Source organism: Pan troglodytes, chromosome 16, assembly GCF_028858775.2.
Source record: "Pan troglodytes isolate AG18354 chromosome 16, NHGRI_mPanTro3-v2.0_pri, whole genome shotgun sequence".
Classification (NCBI taxonomy): Eukaryota; Metazoa; Chordata; class Mammalia; order Primates; family Hominidae; genus Pan; species Pan troglodytes.
In genome coordinates this window covers 25218735-25230943 of record NC_072414.2, presented here as the reverse complement: position 1 = coordinate 25230943, position 12209 = coordinate 25218735, and the positions used below count along the sequence as shown (strand labels likewise).

General features: G+C 42.9%; 1 long non-coding RNA gene across 1 annotated transcript; it reads left to right on the top strand.

The window, feature by feature from the left end:
- The first annotated feature begins 4174 nt into the window (after positions 1-4174).
- Positions 4175-6956, top strand: LOC104002245 (uncharacterized). The gene is made up of 2 exons (XR_674444.3): positions 4175-4274; positions 6675-6956. It is a non-coding gene; the product is annotated as an uncharacterized LOC104002245 (long non-coding RNA).
- The last annotated feature ends 5253 nt before the right edge of the window (positions 6957-12209 follow it).

Here is a 12209-nt window from a genome sequence, read left to right as displayed (position 1 = left end):
GGTGCGGGGGCCCTGGGCTGGCGCGGTGGAGCCTCCCCCGCACCGCTGGGTACCGCACCGCACACTCAGCGGAGGCGCGCGCCCCGCGGCGACCGGAGGATGTCCCCTAAACTGCTCCAATTCACAAACAAAGGCCAGTTGCTTAGCTCCAGCGCGCCCAGACTGGGTACCAACCCTCTCGCTTTGCTCGCTTTGCCCGCTTTGCCCACTTTGCCTCTGTGTGTGTGTGTGTGTGTGTGTGTGTGTGTGTGTGTGTGTGTGTGTCAGAGACAGAGAGACAGAGGAAAGAGAGACAGAGACAGAGAGATAGAGAGAGGAAAGAGAGAGAGAGAGAGAGACAGAGAGAGAGAGAGAGATCGATCTGGACTCGAATACCTTGCTAGGACCCGCGTGCATTGTTGGGCAAGGAGAAGACGGTGCAGTGAGGAGCGAGGGTGATTGTCCACTTACAACAAAGTTTGCAACTCCCTGGATAGTCCTTTCTACACCTTAAGAGAACCCCTTCCCCTCTTCAAAATTGGTAAGTACACTTTACCAAACCCCTGGATTGTCCAGGGTTGCTGTGACTTCTGTACCCCAGGGAGCTTCTGGGGGATCCTGTGCCATCCTCAATTTGGAAGTCAGGTGGCATCACAACCCTTCCTCTCTGCCCACCCCTAACCTTATTCTGCATTTAGAGTTCCAGCCCTGTGGACTCTAAAGGGAGTAAAGAGTAGTTACAGGTGGCTCCCTTCCAGGTCCTGGAAGGCTCCTACATCCCACCCAGCCTTAGGTCCTTTTCCATGGTTGGGGATTGCCAGATTGGTCCTTGCCTTGACTGACGGTGCAGGGTGCCCCCTTCTGTTTGATGGCCGAGAAGCTCCGAGGCAAGAGACTGTTCAAGGCAAAAGGCACCAGAGATGTAGATTTAGGAGGAAGTGCAACTGGGAAGGTGGTAATTCTGGGCTGATGATGGTGGAAGACACTGGAAACCCCAAGCCATTTCACAGCTTCATATACCGCCTCCTTGTGGACGACATCTATCTCTTGATGCTACCTCAAGATCTCTTTCCTGAGCTTCCGTCCCATATGTTCTGATGAACATCAGAAATGCAAAGAAAAATGTTTTTTTCTTGTATTGTACTCAAACTGCTACCTTCTAGGCTGCAGCTTGGGCCTTGTGCCTCTTCTGAAACCCGCCTAGAATAAGTCAAACCATCTGTACATTGTGGCCCTTCACCTCTTAGAAGGCATCTGCCATGCTTGCCTCTATGGCCCACCATCCACTCTTTTCTTCTCCTGGCTCAAGGTTCTTCTTAGCCCCAACTTTCCCTGTAGTATAGTTTCCAGAGCCTATGTCATCTTTGATGGCCATATGAGCATTCCAGGTGGTCTTCTTCCTGAATTGTTGTGCTCTCCGTCCTTGTTTTGGACAGTCTTTATGTGCAGCCTAATATTGGATTGGCTTTTGGAGAAACACTAATGACACTCACTGTGTTTGGAGTTAACTAGAATTTCTAGATTTACTTTTTTCCTCCCACGTGAACTGCAAAAGTCAGCTCTTCTCCATCTTGATCACATGCAAGTGCTTGGGTACCTGTGGGCACGGTGGCTCACGCCTATAATCTCAACACTTTGGGAGGCCGAGGCAGGTGGATCACCTGAGGTCGGCAGTTCGAGACCAGCCTGACCAACATGGAGAAACCCCATTTCTACTAAAAAAAAAAAAAAATACAAAATTAGCCGGTCGTGGTGGTGCATGCCTGTAATCCCAGCTACTTGGGAGGCTGAGGCAGGAGAATCGCTTGAACCCGGGAGGTGAAGATTGCCGTGAGCCGAGATCATGCCATTGCACTCCAGCCTGGGCAACAAGAGCGAGACTCTGTCTCAAAAATATGTGTGTGTGTGTGTGTGTGTGTGTGTGTGTGTGTGTGTATTCCTTCCAATTATAATACCCAATCATGTATTGATGTCTCTATATGTGAACCTTTAAGGTATTTTTAAAGCTAGAGTATGCCAGGCAAGGTGCTAATTATTACTAACCTGTGATATGGCATACCTTCAGAATACTAATAGAGGCCCTGTTGGGTTAACTTTCATACTTTTGATTATGCTTATTTAATGATCAAGAACTTACCTAAGTCAGAAAAATAATACCTATTGAGTACTATGCTTATTACCTGCGTGACAAAATAATCTGTACACCAAACCTCCATGACATGCAGTTTACTTATGTAACAAACCTACATATGTACCCTTGAACCTAAAATAAAAGTTATAATTAAAAAATAACCTACATAAATATATTATTTTGCAGCCCAAATTTCTTCTTGTTCATAGGGCTACTATAAATGCCTTTCTTACATACTTTACTGAAATACAGATATGTAACCTGGGACACCACCTCCCGCATCAGTCAAATAACCCTACCACAAAAGAAGTAAGAATGGAGTTCTGTAACACCATTGGTGCATCCACTTGGATTCCTGATGGTCTTTGTGTCCCTTTAGAGTTCCCCAGAGTAAGCTGTTTAATTATCAAAATCTAAGATTGTTCTGGAGCTCAGCTTATAAAAGAGTCTCAGGCTGTTGTTTCAGACTGTAAACTGGGGCAGGTGGACATTTACTTCTATTTGAAATCTATTGGTACTTCTTCCATTCTCTAAGATTTCCCAAAGATGCACCAATAATGATGCTGTAGTCATACAGGTATAGATAAATAGTAGTTCAGACACTGTGCTTTGATACTTGTTTTGCTATTAGTTCACCCATTAAGACCGGGAGAGAATAAACTAATAGTAAGTTACTTGTCTAAATTCATACATCTAGTAAAAGGAGTCACACAATCTCCTCTTACTTGGAGTAAAACAATCTCAATACTTTTCAGTACTTTCTCCACTATACTGCCTTGCTTCTAGAACAGCAAAGTGGAAAACATCAGGTTCATACACCACCTCCATGCCCCCATACCCCATACACATTGGGTTTGCTTCCACACAGCCTATATTTTAAACTGAGTCTCTCTCAAGACCAGTTACTCTTAGTAGAGAGCCAGAGGACTTGGACCTTAGGTCTTAGAGGGTACTGTAGCTACTACATTTTGTAAGAAAAACCCAAAGCCTCCCGGGTTTCTAAACCTCTGGAGAAAGCTATCAGCCATTATTATGACTTCAATTAGGTGCACACGACAGGGAAATGAAATACCTTTGGGATACTGGCATGGTTCAAAGTCAGACCTCAAAGCCTGCTGTATTTGAATGTTGGGGCACTCTGCAGCCAATATCAACAGCAGGTGGAGAGCCTGTAGTGGGGGCCAAATCAGAAATTTTTCATTTTTATCATTATAGCACTTTTATACCTTTTACATATACAATTTTAAAGGCCTGACATTGAAATATTGTTATTCAATATTGATTATTGAAATAAAATTCATGTATTTATTTTCTCCTCTGGCAGGTTCTCAAAGTATTGGTCCTGAGGATTTTCTCACATAAGAGGGCCTCTTATTTGTGTTTTAACAGTAATATTGCTATAGTTTTAAAATGCTAATGAAAATGTCCACACTCATATAAGTCAGTATCTCATTTGCTATGTTGTATTATTCATGGTAACCAGTTGCCCAAGTGGTCTCAATGAGGCCAAGGACATGGATTCAGTTCTAGGAGGGCCAGTTAGCTTCACTCCATTTGCTGTCCAAAGACTCTGGCCCCTTCATTCTGGTTAAAAGTCTCATAAATCTTTGTTCATTTAGCCATGGGGGAGGCAGGCTTAAGCTTTAACAAGCTAGGACTTCCCATGCTTGGAGACACAGAAGCTAAGAGGTCACACTTGATAAAGATAGCCTTCACCCATGTTATTAGCAATATATTAAATTCTACACAACACTAAATCTTTCTCCAATATCCATTTCAGCCTCACTTCCTAACTATAGGAGTCATCCATTTGCTGAAAATGCATTTCTTCCATTAATTGCACTCATGGCTTCAGTCTGCATTGACTCAGGATTTGCCTAAGGAACGTATAAAAGGGAATGATGGAAAGAACTGTAGAGTTGAGGGAGCTGACTCTGCTAGCTACCATCTTTTAAAATATCTCACCATATACACAAGTACTATTATATACTGACTGAAGACTTATTTATGTTTTTCATTAGCAAAAAGAAAAAAAAAAAACACTTTTCTCTGCTTTTTGTTCAGGTGTTCCAAGGCAAGAAGGTATTGTCACCAGGGAAGCCTGTGAACAGAAAGAGCTCCTGAGACTACACCTGCTTTTAATTTGGTGTCAGTAGGAACGATGGTATACACATTTTACAATAGTCATTTTTTAATGTTAAGAAAAAATTATCAATTGTTTCCAAGATCTTTATAATAAGCTACTAAATTGGTATACTAATATACCTTTGTCCTAAAACTTGGAAGCCATACCAAAAATCCTTGATTCAGATTCCTTTCTAAAATAGACAGGGGACAGGTACAAAAAAAAATCTTTCTTTTTCTGATGATAAGTGCATTATCTTGTTTATAAAAGCCACGGACATCGCAGCTGCTTAACACAGGCAAGGATCCACTTACTGATACCTTCCTGAAGCTGAACACATGGAAATGTCGTCGTTGCCACCGCCTCCTCCTTCTCCGCCTCTTCCTCTTCTTCCTCTTCCTCCTTTCTTCTTTTTCTCCTTCCTCTACTCCTTCTTTTTCACCTTCTCCTTCTTTTTCTTTTTGATGTTTTAAGATTAGAGGATTACATTATAAGGCAAAAGTTAATATGCCATTCTGGTGAAAGGCTCCGGAAACTAAATCACTCAAAGAGGGGGCTTTCTCCCAGCGGGGCTGGGGCAGCCTCTGAGGCACAGCAGAGATAGAGGCAAGCTGAGCACACTTGCAGAAGCCTAGGAGGCAGATCTTTTGCAAGGTGCCGTCCATTGAGCTGATTCATCTTCAAGGAGTCTCCAGTTGGAAAGGGTTGTTAAAGCAATAGATTAAGCCACCAGCATGATAGTAGTTTATTTGCATTTCCCTGCAGGTCAGCCTCTGTTTAACAGTAAATTTATACTGTAATCATTGTGTATTAGACATTAGAAATTAGACATTTGACATTAGAAACACTAGAGTTTGAGTCCTGGGCAAAACTCTACCATTTGTATGATTCTGAGCAAATAATTTAAACTCTCAAAGCCTGTTTTCATTTTATGAAAATACCCACTTTTGTGTGTATTTTAAAGATTAAATGACTGGGTGATTAGAATGTTTAGCAGAATGTCTTGTAAAACTCCTCAGCACAAAACACCTAGATATTCCTTGCAGATCAGTCCCTGTCCTCCTTTGTGTTGGTTTCCAACGCCTGCCTTTCCGGTCTGTTTGTATTCTTGCCTCTCTTAAAGTTCTATTCTTATTCGACTTTTATGAGGCCTTTACTCACACAAAAAAAGACACAATGTTTCTGATTTCAGCAAACGATTTCCTGCCCCAATAAGCAAAACATTCCGGGCAGATCTCATGTGTTGCAAGTTAATGGTGAACACCAACACTGCTTTTCTGTGTTTGTTTCCTAGGGAGCTTGTTCTGAGCTGTATTGTGTTTGCATCTTTAATGAGAGATGTATGCTGTTGCTATGGCATATTGAAATTTGTGACTTCCTCTGGAAGGTGGAATTGTCACCTTCCACCCCCCTCAGGTTTTCCCTTGGGCTTTATGAGATTGAGATCTAGTGGCTTATGAAACTATACCTAATCAGAAAAGTCTCACACTAAACTCAATGCCTTTGACTTCTAATTTCTGCATTTTAATTCTTCCTGTAATTCAGTGGCACAGATTTATTGAAGCTGCTGCCAGCAACAATTTGCTCTGATTCGCTGCAGTTTTAATAGTTTCTGCTGAAATAGGTGGGCACACAGTGGGAAAGGAGATGAACACAGTTGTTTGTCATTTATTTCAGGTGCCAGGGTAAGACCCACATTTCAGTAGGCAAAAATGTAGGTAAATGACTTTTATGCTGGTTCTAGGGTAACTATATGTAACTATATGGCCAACTCCCAGGTTCAACTTGTCCCTGCAGCCTGTTCTGAGCAGATTTCATTTCCAGTATCTTTGAGCTAGTGAAATTTCCTTTAAAATAATTCAGGGAATCTAACAAAGCAAATCCTTGTTCTCTCTGCACTAAAGGACACACAATTTCTCTTAGTATTCAGAGCTCCAGTGTCCTAGGATGTTAGCTCTGCCTTGCAATTCATTGTCAGAATGTTGCTGTTGTCGCCAACATGCATGGCAGAATGCTGTGGACTCTAAGAGTTCAGGAGGCCTGCAGTGCTGCTGGGCGGCTCCCATTGCTCTCATCTGAGGTCCAAACAGAAGTCAGAGACCTTAAACTACCACATTTGTACCTTATCATACAATCTAGAATTGAGAATGTAGAGTCTAAGTTCAATGAGTGCATAGACCAGTAAAAATGTACAATTTTCAGTTGTATCATGGGGTCGCCATGTTTTTATGTTGCTATATTAAGCACATTGATAATCAAACTGCTAATTAATGGCTATTACCATTGTATAAAAGAAAGGACTTTTTAACATAAGACAGTAAAAAGGACAAATCTTAGAATTAAGAATAAATTTGACTTTATGAATAACTCACTACATAATCTCTTTCTTTCTCTGCCTCTCTCTCTTTATCACTCACTCTCTCTCCTTTTCCCGCAAAGGAGATGAAAACCTCATCAAGACCAGCACGGATTTGGGAATCACCAATAGAGTCAACCCCTCACTCTAAGATGAGGAAACTAAGGCCCCCTAAGGTAAACTGTGAACTGAATTGATGAAAGCTGGGATCAAAGCCCAGATCTCTGGGCTCCTTGTCTGGTATTTATCTTCCCTGCTTTCTTCATAATTAAATTCAGTGTAATGACCCAGACGTAGAGCAAGATCCTGGAGTGTCTTCTTAATCATCAAATATTGTCCTCTATAAAGTTATAATGTTTAGTGAATTTGCTGTAGTCTAATTCTTTTAAAAATGGCTAACACATGTGTGAGAATTCGCTAGTGACCACCTAGAGTGCTTGTTCCCTAAGGGATTATTGACTATTCTTTAAAACTATAACAACAGACAACAACAACAACAAAAAGGAAAATAAAATTAAGGTTGAGCTTAATCACTTCACTCACTTAAGTACTTACTACACGTAAAAGCAGTGTGTTGAGGAGGTTTTGGGATTGGTGAATCTCATGTTGAGGTGGTTTTAGAATAGCCCTTTACAAACGTAAAATATTAATTTACTAAATTGCATGACTGTACTAGTCCATTTTCATGCTGCTGATAAAGACATACCTGAGACTGGGCAATTTACAAAAAAAAGGAAAAAAAAGGTTTAATGGACTTACAGTTCCAGGTGGCTGGGGAGGCCTCACAATCATAACAGAAGGCAAGGAGAAGCAAGTCACATCTTACATGGATGGCGGCAGGCAAAGAGAGAGAGTTGTGCAGGGAAATTCTCGTTTTTAGAACCATCAGATCTCGTGAGACTCATTCACTATCATGAGAACAGCACAGGAAAGACCTGCCCCCACAATTCAATCCCCTCCCACCAGGTTCCTCCCATGACACGTAGGGACTGTGGGAGTTGCAATTCAAGATGAGATTTAGGTGAGGACACAGCCAAACCATTTCAATGACTTACACATTACTTCACATTTTTCATATCCTTCCACTTCTTAGTTTCTACCACAACATTATAGTCTATGGCCTCAAACGCTGAGACACCTTAAGCACCCTTTAATTGTGATTCTTGTTCTTCTCAACCCTTTCAGTATTTGGCCCTGTTGGTTCATTACTATTTATTGAAACTACTCCCCATCCTTGGGGTCCAGGTCCTAGCACTATCCAGACTCTTCTACCTCTCTGACCCTTCCTTCTTAATTTCATTTGATGAACTCTCTTTCTCATCCTGACATCAGAAATGGACATTCCGTAAGATTCCAAATTTGAACCTCCTTCATTTTCTGCAAACTCATCTTATCCTCTTTCATGACTTTAGCCACCACAGTCTCTATGCTCAGATCTTTATTGCCAGGTCTTCCAACTTATAGATTTACTTTTCTAACTGTACGTTAGAGACTTCCAACTGTGTGTATCACCATTTTTTCAAATGCAACATGACTAAAACAGAATTTATCCTGTAAGTAAGTACCCTCCCCATGAGCTCTCCTTTTCCAGACCTACTGGCTTCTCCTTCCACCCAGCCTTTCTATCTCTATTATTGCTACCACCATCCTTGGAGGAATAATGACTGACACTGGCAAGGGAACCAGCAGAAATAATGAGTCACTCAGTCAAGACATCAGGACACACACTTCTCCCTGCCGCATTGCCCCTCTACTGGCTTCCACAACTGAGTTTGGTGTGTGAAAAACAAAACAAAACAAAACAAAAAAACTAACACTTCTGATAAAGAGATGCCTTCAAACAACAGACAAAGGTTATCTAGACCTAAAACACTTCAACACAAAAGACAGGATTCAGGAGTTAATGAGAGAAATTGAGCTTTGCCAAGGACTTCTGCAAGGAAGCTAAGATTCTCATCCAATGGGCAGAGTACCTACCTGGATCAGCACATTTCAGAGTCTCTTCAATTTGGAACCCTTTGCTTTGAATCCTGGCACCAACACTGTTTAGCTTTGTGAACCTGAGTAAGATACCTAACCTTGCCTTGTCTCAATTTTCTTATTTAAAAAAGGAAAGTAAAATTTAAAAACAAATTTAAGAGGGTGATTGAAGAATTGAAAAGTCAGTATCTCTATAAAGTTTTGGGGTTTTTGTTGTTGTTGTTGTTGTTTTTATGGAGTCTCGCTCTGTTGCCAGGCTGGAGTGCAGTGGTGTGATCTCGGCTCACTGCAATCTCCGCCTCCCAGGTTCAAGTGACTCCCCTGCGTCAGCCTCCCAAATAGCTGGGACTACAGACACGCACCACCACACCCAGCTAATTTTTTGTATTTTAGTAGAGACAGCGTTTCACCATGTTGGCCAAGATGGTCTCTACCTCCTGACCTCGTGATCCGTCGGCCTCACCCTCGCAATGTGCGGGGATTACAGGCGTGAGCCACTGCACCCGGCCATCTATAAAGTTTTTAGAACAGTGACTGGCAATGAGCAGATGCTGATTTACTGTCTGGTTTCTCCAAAAGCAGACCCTGATTTCGGAGATGATCCCAGAAAGTACCAGTAAGAGTGAGAAAGTGAGACAGGAAAGGGAAGGAAGCCAGTAAGGAGCAAGTTATCAAGCAGGTTACCACTGTGCATGAGGAGCCCAGTCTCACTGGGGAACTCTGGGAACTAGTGAGGAACATGCACTTCAGAGTCACCCTCAGAAAAACAAGGAAGCTGGGGTATTTACACGCTAACTCCGGTCAGTCACTGGGTGAAGGCTGCTCCCAGGGTGTTAATTCTCTGGCACCTTCAGCCTGCTCCAGCTGCCAGAGAAAGCCCTTGGGCAGTTGGAAATTGGGCTGCCAAATACCCAACAATGGGAGGAAACCCAATGTTCAATAAATATGCCATCGTCATCATCACCACTGACAACCAAAGGCAAAACCTATGAAAACAGGCTATTCCGGCTGAAGCTGCAGGGAGAGATGTGGATGGGGGTCCCAGGATTTGGCACTGGGTGCCCAGTGATCTCATAGTAGGTGAGGTACCTGAGTCAGCTCTACAGAACCTTAGGGATTCACAGACCAATTCGCAGACCACAGTTCTTAGCATTTGTGAATACTGGGAGTGATTCAAAGAACATAAAAATGGTATATTTAACACACCTGTTATAAGGAAAGGAAGCTTCAGGTAATGAGTATACTATCACTGGGAGTGATTCAAATAAGATAAAAATCTACCTCTCTCAAGGAACTGCAGCTTAGTTTCAAAGACAAAATATGAACATAGTACAGTAAAGTAAGCAGCAATGCAAGTTTAGTGTCCAGGGAGTGGAGTAGAAGTTGAGTGTCCAGGGAGACTGCCACTGGCTGGGGTGGTCAGAAGGAGCTCCCATGAGTAAACAAGATTAAGCTTAGCCCTATGGGATGATTTCTTTTTAGGCTCGCAGAACAGAGGCAAAGATACAATGATTGGGCCCAAGAGCTCCCCTGATTGAGATGCTGGTTGTCATGTGGAAGGCCTGGGGCCGGGACTGCTGCTTCATGCAACCCCTCAGTTATGCTGGACTAGGCAAAGTGCTTTACTGAGTGGCAATGCCATTCTTCAAAAATCATCACTTCCAGAGGTAGATCCAGCTTTCAGCCTCTCTCTACCCCTGCCCTGCCCTTCCATCTTAAATATTCTCTCTCATGTCATGATAATAGCTATCAACAACCCTGTGAAGTAGGCATTTTTACTGCCATTTTACAGATGAGGAGACTGAGAGTAAGGGTTAAGAAATCTCCCTAAGGGTTCTCGGCCAGGCGCGGTGGCTCACGCCTGTAATCCCAGCACTTTGGGAGGCTGAGGCGGGTGGATCACGAGGTCAGGAGATCGAGACCATCCTGGCTAACATGGTGAAACCCCACGTCTACTAAAACTACAAAAAATTAGCCGGGCGTGGTGGCAGGCACCTGTAGTCCCAGCTACTCGGGAGGCTAAGGCAGGAGAATGGTGTGAACCTGGGAGGCGGAGCTTCCAGTGGGCCGAGGTTGCACCACTGCACTCCAGCCTGGGCGACAGAGCGAGACTCCATCTCAAAAAACAAACAACAAAAAAGAAATCTCCCTAAGGGTTCTCAGCTAAACTGGGATTTAAACTCTAGTCTATCTAATTTTAAAGCCAAACCAAATCACTATGCTTTAATGTCTCCAGTTCAAGCAGAGAAGAAAAAAACACTCTTTTAATTACTTTAGATTTGAGATAGTCAAATTAGATCCTACAGATTGATCCAAAGCACTTGTATTTAGAGGTTGTTTATTCTTCCTCATTATCAACACAGCTATGGATACTACTTCTAAGGCTACACAGCAACTGCTGCAAGCTTATGGAGAGCAGTTTGGGAAGGGACAAAAGAGAATAGATTGAAATCCACTTGAGTGACGGCTTCCCTGCCTTGGTCAACAGACGGTACATTTATGGCATTCTTGGATCTCTAGAAGTAGAAGAATTCCTTGAACTCTGAGTTCAGGCCCATTTCTGCCAAATTGCAAGGCTTATTTAGCTATTACTTAACATTCCATCTGTTACCTTTTGGCAGGTTTTTAAAAAATCAAATATACTCATTACCTGAAGCTTCCTTTCGTCATAACAGATGTGTTAAAGATATCATTGAGGCATTCATTCATTCATTCATTCATTCCTAAAAAGACAGCTTAGAAAGTAGAGAGGGTAAGCCGGGCGCGGTGGCTCACGCCTGTAATCCCAGCACTTTGGGAGGCAGAGGCGGGCGGATCACGAGGTCAAGAGATCGAGACCATCCTGGCTAACATGGTGAAACCCCGTCTCTACTAAAAATACAAAAAATTAGCCAGGTGTGGTGGCGGGCACCTGTAGTCCCAGCTACTCGGGATGCTGAGGCAGGAGAATGGCGTGAACCCCGGAGGCGGAGCTTGCAGTGAGCCAAGATCGCGCCACTGCACTCCTGCCTGGGCGACAGAGCGAGACTCCGTCTCAAAAAAGAAAGAAAGAAAGAAAGAAAGAAAGAAAGAAAGAAAGAAAGAAAAGTAGAGAGGGTGAAATATTAGCCTTGATGTACAATTAAGGGAAGAGACATGACCAATAATGACCCTTCAGTTTGGTCTGACACCTCCACTCCTTGCAGCCCAGTCAGAATCCCTTGAGGCAAAAGCACTGCAAGATTCTGGAGTAGATCAATGACAGGGCAGGTGCAGTCTCTGCTCAGCATTCCATTTAAGTGATTCCTCGCCAGTCTCTGAGGCCAGACGTCCTGTCTATTTTTTTTAGTAGGTAACTCCCTGACCAGGCACTGAAAATCCTTGGGCAAAAATCACAAAGTGATAAAAAGAACAAATGGGAAAAGATATCTGTGGAAGATATTTTCCAAATACTTTGGAAATCTTTTTGAATATTCTGGGCTCAGCAAGGCACTGGGCTCTCAGGGGCCATCTATGTACGAGGACATTGCCATTCCAAGATTAGAATTGCATGAAGCTAGCAGAAGCTTGGGAAGCTGATGTTGAAAATTTAAGACTAAATCCCTAAGAGGCAGCATTTATTCTTAATTGCCCAGCAGTAACATTGTGCTTTTCTCTAG